This window comes from Cetorhinus maximus, chromosome 13, assembly GCF_964194155.1.
Source record: "Cetorhinus maximus chromosome 13, sCetMax3.hap1.1, whole genome shotgun sequence".
NCBI classification, from domain to species: domain Eukaryota; kingdom Metazoa; phylum Chordata; class Chondrichthyes; order Lamniformes; family Cetorhinidae; genus Cetorhinus; species Cetorhinus maximus.
The window spans coordinates 8,136,895-8,147,616 of NC_135891.1; the positions used below are offsets into that span (position 1 = coordinate 8,136,895).

Consider the following 10,722-nt stretch of genomic DNA (forward strand, 5'->3'; position numbering starts at 1 on the left):
TTTGTAATTTATTTAATTATTATATGTTAAAGTAAGTGCAAGGTATTTTTTGGACACGATGGTTATTTAAAAACAATTTGAAAATATAGGCTTCTACCGGCCACAGGGTTGCTAGGGGCCTCCCCCCCCCTAGCAACCGTGCGCCCCCCTTTTCGCGTCGCGTCGTTGCGCGTGGTGACGTCGCGACGCCCGTAAGGGCTCGGCCCCCGCGCGCTCTCGTGATTGGCCGAGACCGCCCGTCAACCAGGGTGACCAGCCTGGTGACCCCGCCCCCCGCCCCGCCCCGCCCCTCCCCCACCGACCAAGAGGCGCTGACCTGAGATGACAAGAGGAGAGGTTGGGCTGGCAGCCTGTCTCCTTCAATCAACCTGCTGCAGACTGGGTGCAGAGGAGCACAGGATAATAAAAGGACAACATTCTGCTTTATAAGCAAAGGTAAGTTAAATATGAATTGCGAATTGTGGTGATAGGCCCTGCAGCCATGATCTTTCAGAGCTGCAAAGTGCTTTAATTAATGGCAAAACCAGAAAATTCTGGACCTGAAATGTTAATTCCATTTCTCTCTCTCTCTCTCTCCCCCCACAGGACACCTGACTTGCAATTTTATTTTGTTCTTATTTCAGGTTTTGAGCTTTGGCAGTATTTTGCTTCTGCATGAAGGGGATTTTATGACATAGGGCTGATGTGAAGCAATAAAACAGAAGAATCAGTTGCTCTGTTTGCAGAAAGTGTTGCAACTGGAGGCCATTTGAAAATTTCAGATAACGAGCTTGGTGGACTTTTGTTTGGCCATTAAGGGTTTGAAGGTGATTTTACCTCTTGCTTAACTGTGGAGATTGAGAGTTACGACTGACACAATCTCACACGAACTCCAACACCTTGCTTTATTTGGGAATTTTAAACGAAGCCACTTTCAATTAAATCATGAAGTTACCCCTCAGGTTGTCAACCCGAGATGTCTGTCGGTCACTCAGGAGTGATCTTTGACCGAGATCTTCCCGCTTGGTTCAGCAGGAGTCTTCCTGTCAATATGCTTGTTCTGTCTTCCTTCTTGAGTGCTCCTCTGTGGGACTTTTTGAGGGGTTTACGTACAGAATGCAGTTTTTTTTTTTAAAGAGCTCATGAACAACCCTGTTCTGGAGATGGATTGTTTTGTTGGGTGTATGATGAACCTTCGGCTATTTAGCCTATTCCCAAGTTGTTTTCCATTGCCTTAGCCACATAAGGCTTCTTGTCCCGCTGTGATTACCTGTCTGGTTTCAATCAGCCTTCACAGATTTCAACCAGTTTGCTGAGATTAACAGTTCTATTCAATTCAAATTGTTCTTTTCAATGCAGCAGTATAACTGCAATTAACAGGCATCAATATAATTAGCAAGTATCGCGTCTATTCGGTTTCCACATGACAAACATTGCTCTGAACTCGTAGCCAGTTTCCTTACAGGTTATAGAACGAAGGCTGGTAGATGGAATTAAGATGATGCCATGATTTAATGAATGGTGGAACAGGCTCAAAGGGCCGAATGACCTCCTCCTGTTCCTATGTTCATAAAGTCAAACAAAAAGGCAGGAGGAACAGCAGCCATTTAACTCTGTTGTTGAATTTTGATACATTGAAACATATTCCATCATTTTAGAGTAGCAATCTGACAATGCAGAGACTGTGAGTGATGCAACCAAAGGGAACCAGGTACATCTTGAGGGTTTTCCCTAATCTCCAGTCTCCAGACATTGTTGCGTCTAATCAGTTCATTGACAGCGTGGGGTTTGAACACCCCAGATATTCTTATGATTTTTATTGAAGAGATCACTCATTGTTTTGTGAGAATTTATTGTAGATTATTTGGTTGTTCAGAGAGAAAACAAATGTTCTTCTGAAGCTGGTCAACTATGTAATTCCAAAACTGATTAGTTGACCTTGTTCACTGGGATATTGGATTAATTAGCAGCAAAGTTACTGATCAACTAACAACACACAATTAGCACTTGAGCTTTGTGCTTCAGCATTGTTTATGAACAAGATTTTTCTCTAATTTCTTTTATTCAAGTTTATAGAATCTTAGAGCACAGAAAGAGGGCATTTAACGCATTGTGTGTGCAGCTCTTTGAATGTGCTATCCAATCAATTCCGCTTCCTTATTCTTTCTGTAGTGTCAGCTGTGGCTCAGTTGCTAGCACTAATGCCTCTGAATCAAAAGGTTCTGGACTCAAGGCCCATTCCAAGGCTTGAGCACAAAAATCGAGGCTGATACTCCAGTACAGTACTAGGGGGGTGCTGCATTGGCGGAGATACTGTCTTTCGGAGGAGATGTTAAAAACTAAGGACCAAGATTTTCCTGCTCGGGTAAATGTAAAAGAACCCATGACGCTAGTTTGAAGAAGAGCAGGGGACTTATCACCAGCGTCCTGACCAATATTTGCCTCTTAATCAACATCACAGAAACAGATTATCTGGTCAATATCATGTTGCTGTTAGTGACTGTTTGCTGTGTGCAAATTGGCTGTATGTTGTGAAAAGCACTATATAAATGCAAGTCTTTTCATCTCTCTTTTGGCAAAGCCCTGCAAATTTTGTCTAATTCCAGTTTGGATTATTGGAAGTAATACTGTCTCTGTTTGAACCTTAATATGCAGTTCCTATTTGAGAAACAGGCCTTTTGAAGTAGTTTTGTTCAGTCTGGGAAGCTTGTATCCAAACACCCAATCGCCATCTCCCGGAGAAAAGTCCTGGCCATGCCAATGCATCAGTTCGAGATGATTTAATCTAACGCTTTCTGTGGTTTACATGTAATTTGAATTCATCGATTGTCAGTAGGAACAATGCAGCAGGTTTCTAATTGGGCACTGGGAAAAATAATTAATTCAAGAAATTGTTTCTCAGATGCTGTAATAATTTAAGGTGTCAAAAAAGCAAGGAATTTGCTTTGCTTTTAATTCCTAAATCACTTAAAAACAAAACTTCCAGAAGTTTTGATGAAGTAACAGAGGAGGTTGCTGAAGGGAATGCAGTGGATGTTTTATATGAATTCTAAGACAGCCTTTTATCAAAATTCCACCTAAGAGGCTGATTGACAAGATTGAGGCTCATGGGACTAGGAGGTTCAGTGGCAGCTTGGCTAAAAGAAAATGCTTTAATGACAGAAAACAGTGAGTTAGGCTAAATGCAAAGGCAAAAAAAACTACAGATGCTGGATATCTGAAATACTCAGCAGGTCAGCTAGCATCTTTGGAGAAACGGGGTTTCAGTTTGATAACCTTTCATCAGAATCCATCCATCATGCTAAATGGTTGTTTTTCGGATCGGAGGATGGTAGGCAGTGGTGTTTCCCAAGGGTCAGTGGAGGATATTTGCCAATGATACCAAACTTGGAGGAGTGGCAAACAGTGAGCATGATGCAAATTGACTGCAACAGGGACATAGAAAGGCCAGCAGAATGGGCAGACAAGTGGCCGATGGAATTTAATGCAGAGAAGTGTGAGGTGGTGCATTTTAGCAGAAGGATAAGGAAAGGCAATATAGACCGAATAGCACAGTGCTAAAGAGTGTGTAGGGACAGAGTGTGTGGGGGTACATGTTCATAGATCTTTGAAGGTGGCAGGACATATTGGGAGAGCAAATCATAACAGATCTTGGGCTTCATAAATAGGGGCATTAAGTACAAAAGAAGGGAAGTTACGCTGAACATTTATAAAGTCTGGTTAGGCCACAGCTAGAGTATTGCGTCCAGCCCACTTCAAGAAGGATGTGAGGATCTTTGAGAGGATGCAGAAAAGATTTACCAGCATTTTCCATGGATGAAGGATTTTGGCTACAAGCTTAGGTTGGAAAAGTTGGGGCTGTTCTCCTTGGAGCAAAGGAGATTGAGGGGAGATTGGCTAGAGGTCTACAAGATTATGACAAATATGCCAAGGTGGACAAAGAAAAGTTGTTCCCATTGGCTGATGTTACAGTGACTAGGGGACACAGATTTAAGGTTTCAAGCAAGGGACGCAGCGGGGGGGATGTGAGGAAGAACGTTTTTACACAATGAGTGGTAATGACCTGGAACTCGCTGCCCACGAGGGTGGTGGAAGTAGAGGCAATCAAGGACTTCAACAGGAAATTGGATGGGCACTTGCAGGAAATAAACTTTCAGGCTTACGGGGATAGAGTGGGTGAATGGGGCTAACTAGATTGTTCTAAGTAGAGCAGGCAAAAGACTTGATGGGCTGAATGGATGTCTTCTATGCCATAATCACTTTATGGCTCTATGACTAAGTACTTTGGAAATGTAGTCAATATTTTAATATAGGAAATGTGGCAGCCAATTGCACACATCAAGCTTCCACAGACAGCAGTGAAATAAATGACCAGATAATTTATTTTAGGTGTTGGTTGAGGGATAAATAATGAGCACAAGACTTAGGAGAACTCCTTAATCTGCTTCAAAATAGTGCCATGGAATCATTTACTTCCACCTGTGGGGGAAGATAGGACCTCAGTTTAACATTTCATCCTAAAGAACAGCTTCTCTGGCAGTGTGACAGTCCCTCAGTAATGCACTGGAGTGTCAGCCTAGATTATGTCCCTGGAGTGGGACTTCAAACCAACACCTTCTGACTCCGGGGAGAGAGTGCTAGCCACAGCTGACACCACAGTAGCTTTTACAATGCACTGCTGTCTCTAAATGTTGATACTCTCCCTCATACAGGTATTTTCACTGCCACAATGCCGATGAAGCTAATGAAGCCTTGATCAGGGTTAACTACGTTGAAGGAAATGTTGGGAGTGGGTGGCACCATAGTTTGTATTCGTCATGTTGGGAAGTCCAGAGGAATCTACAGTTCAGCCTATGCACTGAGCAACCACTCTGCTCAGCAATGCAGCGCCTGGGATCTTTGCAGTGGAAGCTCCGCCGAAACTCTGCCAGGTTCACACAATCCGCATAGGCCGGGCCCACTCCGGTTTGTCAGAAGCTACAGAGCCCAACCTCAGTCCTACCAGCTCACACTGCCGCAGATCAACAGCATCCTGAAAACCAACGAGTACAGCTTCAAAGTGTCAGAGTTTGATGGCAGGAACATCAGTTCAGTGCTGGGCTTCGACAGCAATCAGTTAGCCTCCAATGTCCCCATCGAGGACCGGCGCAGTGCAGCCACCTGCCTGCAGAGTCGTGGCATGCTGCTGGGGGTGTTTGATGGGCATGCTGGCTGTGCCTGTGCTCAGGCAGTGAGTGAAAGGTTGATGTATTATATTGCTGTGTCCTTACTGCCCCGCAAGACGTTAATCGAGATAGAAGATGCCGTGGAAAATGAGCGACCGGTATTGCCAATTTTGCAATGGCACAAGCACCCCAATGATTACGTGAGCAGGGAGGCAGGAAGGCTCTACTTCACCAGTTTAAGGACCTACTGGCAAGAACACATTGATCTGGGGGGCGAAGAGGCGCTGGATACCAGCGCTGCTTTGAAACGCGCCTTCAAACGATTGGACAGCGACATCTCACTGGAGGCTCAGATCGGCGCTGGCAATCCGTTCACCAATTACGCGGCAGTCCGGGTAGCTCTGTCTGGGTCCACAGCTTGTGTCGCACACATCAATGGCACCGACTTGCACGTGGCAAATGTTGGCGACAGCAGGGCGGTACTGGGAGTCCAGAACCTCGACGGCTCTTGGTCGGCCGTGACGCTGAGCGCTGATCACAACGCGCAGAACCCCGACGAGGTGGAGAGGGTGCGGTCGGAGCATCCCGCGTGGGAGGAGAAAACAGTCGTCCGGCACGATCGCCTGCTGGGCCTCCTGATGCCATTCAGGGCGTTTGGAGATGTGAAGTTCAAGTGGAGCACGGAGCTCCAGAAGCGAGTGTTGGAAAGCCGACCAGAGCTGCTGACAGGCGACGAGTTCTCGAAAAGCTTCCTGGCCAATTACCACACCCCGCCTTACCTCACTGCCGAACCCGAAGTCACTCATCACAAGCTGCGGCCCCAAGACAAGTTCCTGATCCTGGCGACCGACGGCTTATGGGATGTCATGCACAGGCAAAACGTGGTGCAGATTGTAGGGGAGCACCTTACCAGCTTACACTTCCAGCAGCCCATCTCTGCAGTGGGCTACAGGGTGACAGTGGGTCAGATGCACAGTCTGCTGCTGGAGAGGAAAGCTCGGGTGTCCTCGGCTTTCAAAGACCAGAACTCAGCCACCCACTTGATCCGCCATGCCCTGGGCAGCAACGAGTTTGGGAGTATCGAGCACGGCCGCCTGTCGAGAATGCTCAGCTTGCCCGAGGAGCTGGCCAGAATGTATAGGGATGATATGACGGTGGTGGTGGTGCAGCTGAATTCTCGCCTCATCGGGGCGTATGACAAAGCTGAAGCCAGCGTCGACTGAAAGCACATTCCCATTGGTACTGTATTGGAAACTACGACAAATGTTACGAGGCAACAAAAATCTTTTTGGTGAAAGAATTCAAGAGAGGGGAACCCCCGCCACCCCCCGTTTGTCCTCACCACGTTGTGTTTTGAGCGGCCCAGAGCCATGGTTTGTCTAACTTTGTTACACTTTCCAACAATTCAACCGTCTGAGCTTTCTGCGCTCCTCTAATTCTGGCCTCTTGCGCATCCCCAATTTTAATCGTTCCAGTATTGGCAGCCGTGCCTTCAGCCTCTTGGGCCCTGCATTCCGGAATTCATTCCCTCAATCTCTCCTGCTCTTTAGCTCTCCTCTTAAAGACTCCCCATAAAACCTACCACTTTGACCAAGCTATCCGTCCCCTATTCTAATATGTAGTTTGGTGTCAAATCTTACTTGATAATGCTCCTGTGAGGCCCCTTGGGATGTGGAAGGCACTGTATAAACACAGGTTTTTGTTGTTTCTTTGGAAGTGTGAGTTCCTGTTAGAATTCCTTTGTTGCCTCGGGATCCCATGTTGGTCGTTCCTTTACCAACTAAAATTGAACCTTTTTTTTTATTGATTCCTGGAATGTGGACATCACTGACAAGGCCAGCATTTATTGCCCATCCTTAATTATCCTATCTCTCCTGTCGTCTTGTGAAACATAATGACGATTTATTTTTTGGTGTATAAGGGGGTTGACATAGTAGGTATAGAGAAACTATTCCCAGTGGAGAGTGGGATAGTTACCAGAGGACACAGATTTAATGTAATTGGCCAAAAAAGCTAGTCAGTGAAGAGGAAGAGAATTTTTATTTTATAACAGCAAGTTGTTATTATCTGGAATGCACCATGTGAAGTAGGTTCAGTCGTAACTTTCAAAAGAGCATTGGATAAATCTTTAAAAGGGAAATATTTGCTGGGCTTTGGGAAGTGGGGAGTATTGGTCACTGTCACTAGGTCAAAATCCTGGAACTCCCTCCCTAACAGCACTGTGGGTGTACCTACACCACATGGGCTGCAGCGGTTCAAGAAGGCAGCTCACCACTGCCTTCTCAAGGGCAATTAGGGATGCGCCGCGATGCCACATCCCATGAACGAATAAAAACAAATTCTGGGGCAAAAGAAGGAAAATTATGTACTATTGAATGTGGTGCTTTCATTCCATTGAGATCAAATGAATTTCTTACACATTAAGTGCATGGAATTACATAAGACTCAAGCTGTCCAACAGGTCCAACGGGTCTATGCTGGTGCTTACTCCATACGAGCCTCCTCCCACTCTACTACATCTCATTCCACCTGCTTCTTTTTCCTCCTTTTCTCCCTCATGTTTATCTATTTTCCCCTTAATTGCATCTATGCTGTTAACCTCAACTACTTGTGCAAGCGAGTTCCACATTTAAAGCACTCTCTGGATAAAATAAATACTCCTGAATTCCCGATTGTATTTATTAGTGACTACCTTATATTCATGACCCTTAATTCTGGTCTCACCCACAAGTGAAAAAACACCTCCTCTATCGAGTCACCTCCCAGCACTTTCTTTTCTAGAGAAAAGAACCCAGCCCTTTCCCAATAGGTTTAACTTCTCAGTTCTGCTATCATTCTGATAAATCTATTTTGTGCCTTTTCCAGTACAGTGATAACCTATCTACAATATAGAGACTGACCTGACAGTCTTTCTTGCATTAATCTCAATTAATAGAAAACAGATAACACCCAGCAGCTCTGGAGAGAGAAAAACAATTAACATTTTAGGTCAATGACCTTTCGTCAGAACTGGAAGATGTTAGAGATTTAACACGTTATAATAAGCAAATGTGAAGCCAGGGAAAAGGGTTTGGTGCTGGGGGGGGGTTGCGGGGGGGGGTGGGTGGGGGGAGAGAGAGAGAGAGAGAGAGAGAGGAAAGAACAAAGGGCACAAGTGACTAAAGGTCAAAATGATTCATGGCACAAGGCAAAAGGGGGTGATAAATGGGGCAAGTGAAGAAACAAAGATGGGTCCAGAGGAGGTGTGAATGGCATCAGCAGAACCGGGACTGGCACCTGCTGTCTGAGAAGATGTATACAGAAGCACCTACTGATAAGAAAGTTAGATGCGTTCAACTGAATTGTAGGCTATTCCATAAAATTAAGTGTTTAATATTGTGCACTTGGTTTCATAGTTTAAAAAGATGGAAATTGAACTTTATCAATAATGAGCTCCATCTGTGCCAAAATAGTTATTTTAATTTGCGGTTAATTCTACTGAGGTTCCACTACCTTGGTTGAACTGTCGCTGGGATAAAGGATCCAATTAGTCGAGCTTTCCTTTACAGCAACACTTTTATAATTTATTAATTTTACAGACACTTTGTATTTATGTACTTCTTTTAAAAGTGAACTCGGATATTGATAGGGGCCTAACATCCCAGGATCCCTGCATTGCCAACATTGGTTTCTGACATGGCCGCCCAGGAATGTGGGCCTAGGGTTATTTAAATAGTTGAAACACCACCCTGCCACTCCGATTTGAGGTTTCAGGTTGCAAAAGCCCTTAATGAGCTGAAGAAAAGCTTTGTCAATGTTTTATTCCCAACCACCGCAGAATAGTTCTGGCTATGAGATGCTGAGAGGTTGTTTCCCCTAGCTGGAGATTCTGTAACTAGGAGCCGTGGTCTCAGCCGCTTAGGACAGAGATCCGGAGAGATTTCTTTGCTCAGAGTTGTGAATATAGGATTTCGCTACCCCCAAAGGGTTGTGGATGCTCAGTAGTTGAATATAGTTAAGGCTGAGAGAGACAAATCTTTTGTCTCCCAGGGAATCAGGGGATATGGAGAGCGGGCAGGAAAGTGGAGTTGAGGCCAAAGATCAGCCTTGATCATATTGAATAGCAGAGCAGTCTTGACAGGTGTATGGTCTACTCCTGCTCGTATTTCTTGTGTTCATGTTATGAGATGATGGATCCATTCTGACGTTGATTACCTTTCCTCTCTCGGCTCTTTGTGGTGGTCTTAAAGTGCCGAATTTTAACCATGTGTGGTTGTGGCAGATGTTAGTTCTCCTGAGCTTGTCACAAGGGGAAGGACTCTGCTGGCAGGCCAGAATTCCTGGACCAGGCCGGAAACACCTCCAGACATACTTCCAAATGCACAGAAGACAAGCCTCTGCTGATCGGAATTTGGGCCACTGCTTTGGGAAGGGGAAAGTAGTGGGTCCAGGTTTTTCCCCCCAAACTCTGCCATCTCACCCATTCACCTTCCTGCAATTTTAGAGGCTAGAATAAACCCTTCTTAAAATATATTCTAAAACAATAACAAATTCACCACTTCCAACAGCCATAACCGTGGACTGGTTGGAAAACAACACCAGAAAACGGAAAAGCAGAGCATTTCTTTTTTTTAAAAAAAAACCTACAAGGAATTGCATCTTTCTAATCATCGTATGTTTAGCAAGGTGTAAACATCAAGAGATTCGGCTCCAAGAAAACCAAACAAAAAATTTGAAATCAAATTTCTCAGCTCTTTCGCAGAATACATGTTGTAGAACTTGAAGGCAGAGCCAAATATGCTGTCAATGTGATTTAAATGTACTGGTGCGATAACACTGTCTGTGGTTAATAAAATATTAAGTAACTAGAAGTGTGAAATGTTCTTGCGTACTGCATTTGTACAGAATCGGATTATTATGACACAGTCGATGGTAAAGGCCGAGTTTCTCAAATCCCAGAGGGAAACTTGAAACAACTATCATAATCCATTTTGGCAATTTGTAATTTCAAGTTACAGACTTTGAATTCAGTAGGAATAAGACCACCGAGCCTCATGGTTTTTATATAAAACTAAATGAAACACTTATTAATTTAACAGCAAATTAAGCACATACACATGGCTATGAATTACTACTTTTTAACAAATTCCCCCAAGTAATCACCCCCAGGTAAATCTCCACTAAGACAACAGTAACCCATAGACTTTAAATAGACATCAGACAAAGCACATTTGACCATATGAGTTCCAAATGAGGTACCTTTGTAAATTGGCTGGAGGCGTACAGGCTGGTTAGGTTTTAAATGCCTCTACCTTACACACACAAACTCATTTCTTTATATAACTAGCTTTCCCTTCGAATGTAAATTTTCCATTGTATCACTAGGTCTTTTGAACTTCAGCTCTTCTAACAATAAAACCCCTTTCACGGTACCAATTTATTAGTAAGCTGGAAAAATAAACACTTTGTTTGGCTTCTTCTAGCTAGGTGCAAGATTTTACCCGCAGTCTTGAATGGTTTATTCGACAAATGCAAATGAGCACTTTACCTTACTGTTCTCCTTACTGTTCACCCAATTAACATCCCAAAACTACTACAC

General features: G+C 44.2%; 1 pseudogene across 3 annotated transcripts; it reads left to right on the plus strand.

Annotated features, from left to right (window-relative positions):
* Positions 1–306: 306 nt before the first annotated feature.
* On the plus strand, positions 307–9,993 carry LOC144688391 (pyruvate dehydrogenase [acetyl-transferring]-phosphatase 1, mitochondrial pseudogene; annotated as a pseudogene). 3 transcript variants are annotated; one of them, XR_013578403.1, is made up of 4 exons: positions 307–435; positions 624–806; positions 4,692–8,230; positions 8,276–9,993. The product of XR_013578403.1 is annotated as a pyruvate dehydrogenase [acetyl-transferring]-phosphatase 1, mitochondrial pseudogene, transcript variant X1 (transcript). The 3 variants fall into 3 exon arrangements; XR_013578405.1 differs by having other exon boundaries at positions 4,692–8,217; positions 8,264–9,993; XR_013578404.1 differs by lacking the exon at positions 624–806.
* Positions 9,994–10,722: the final 729 nt, after the last annotated feature.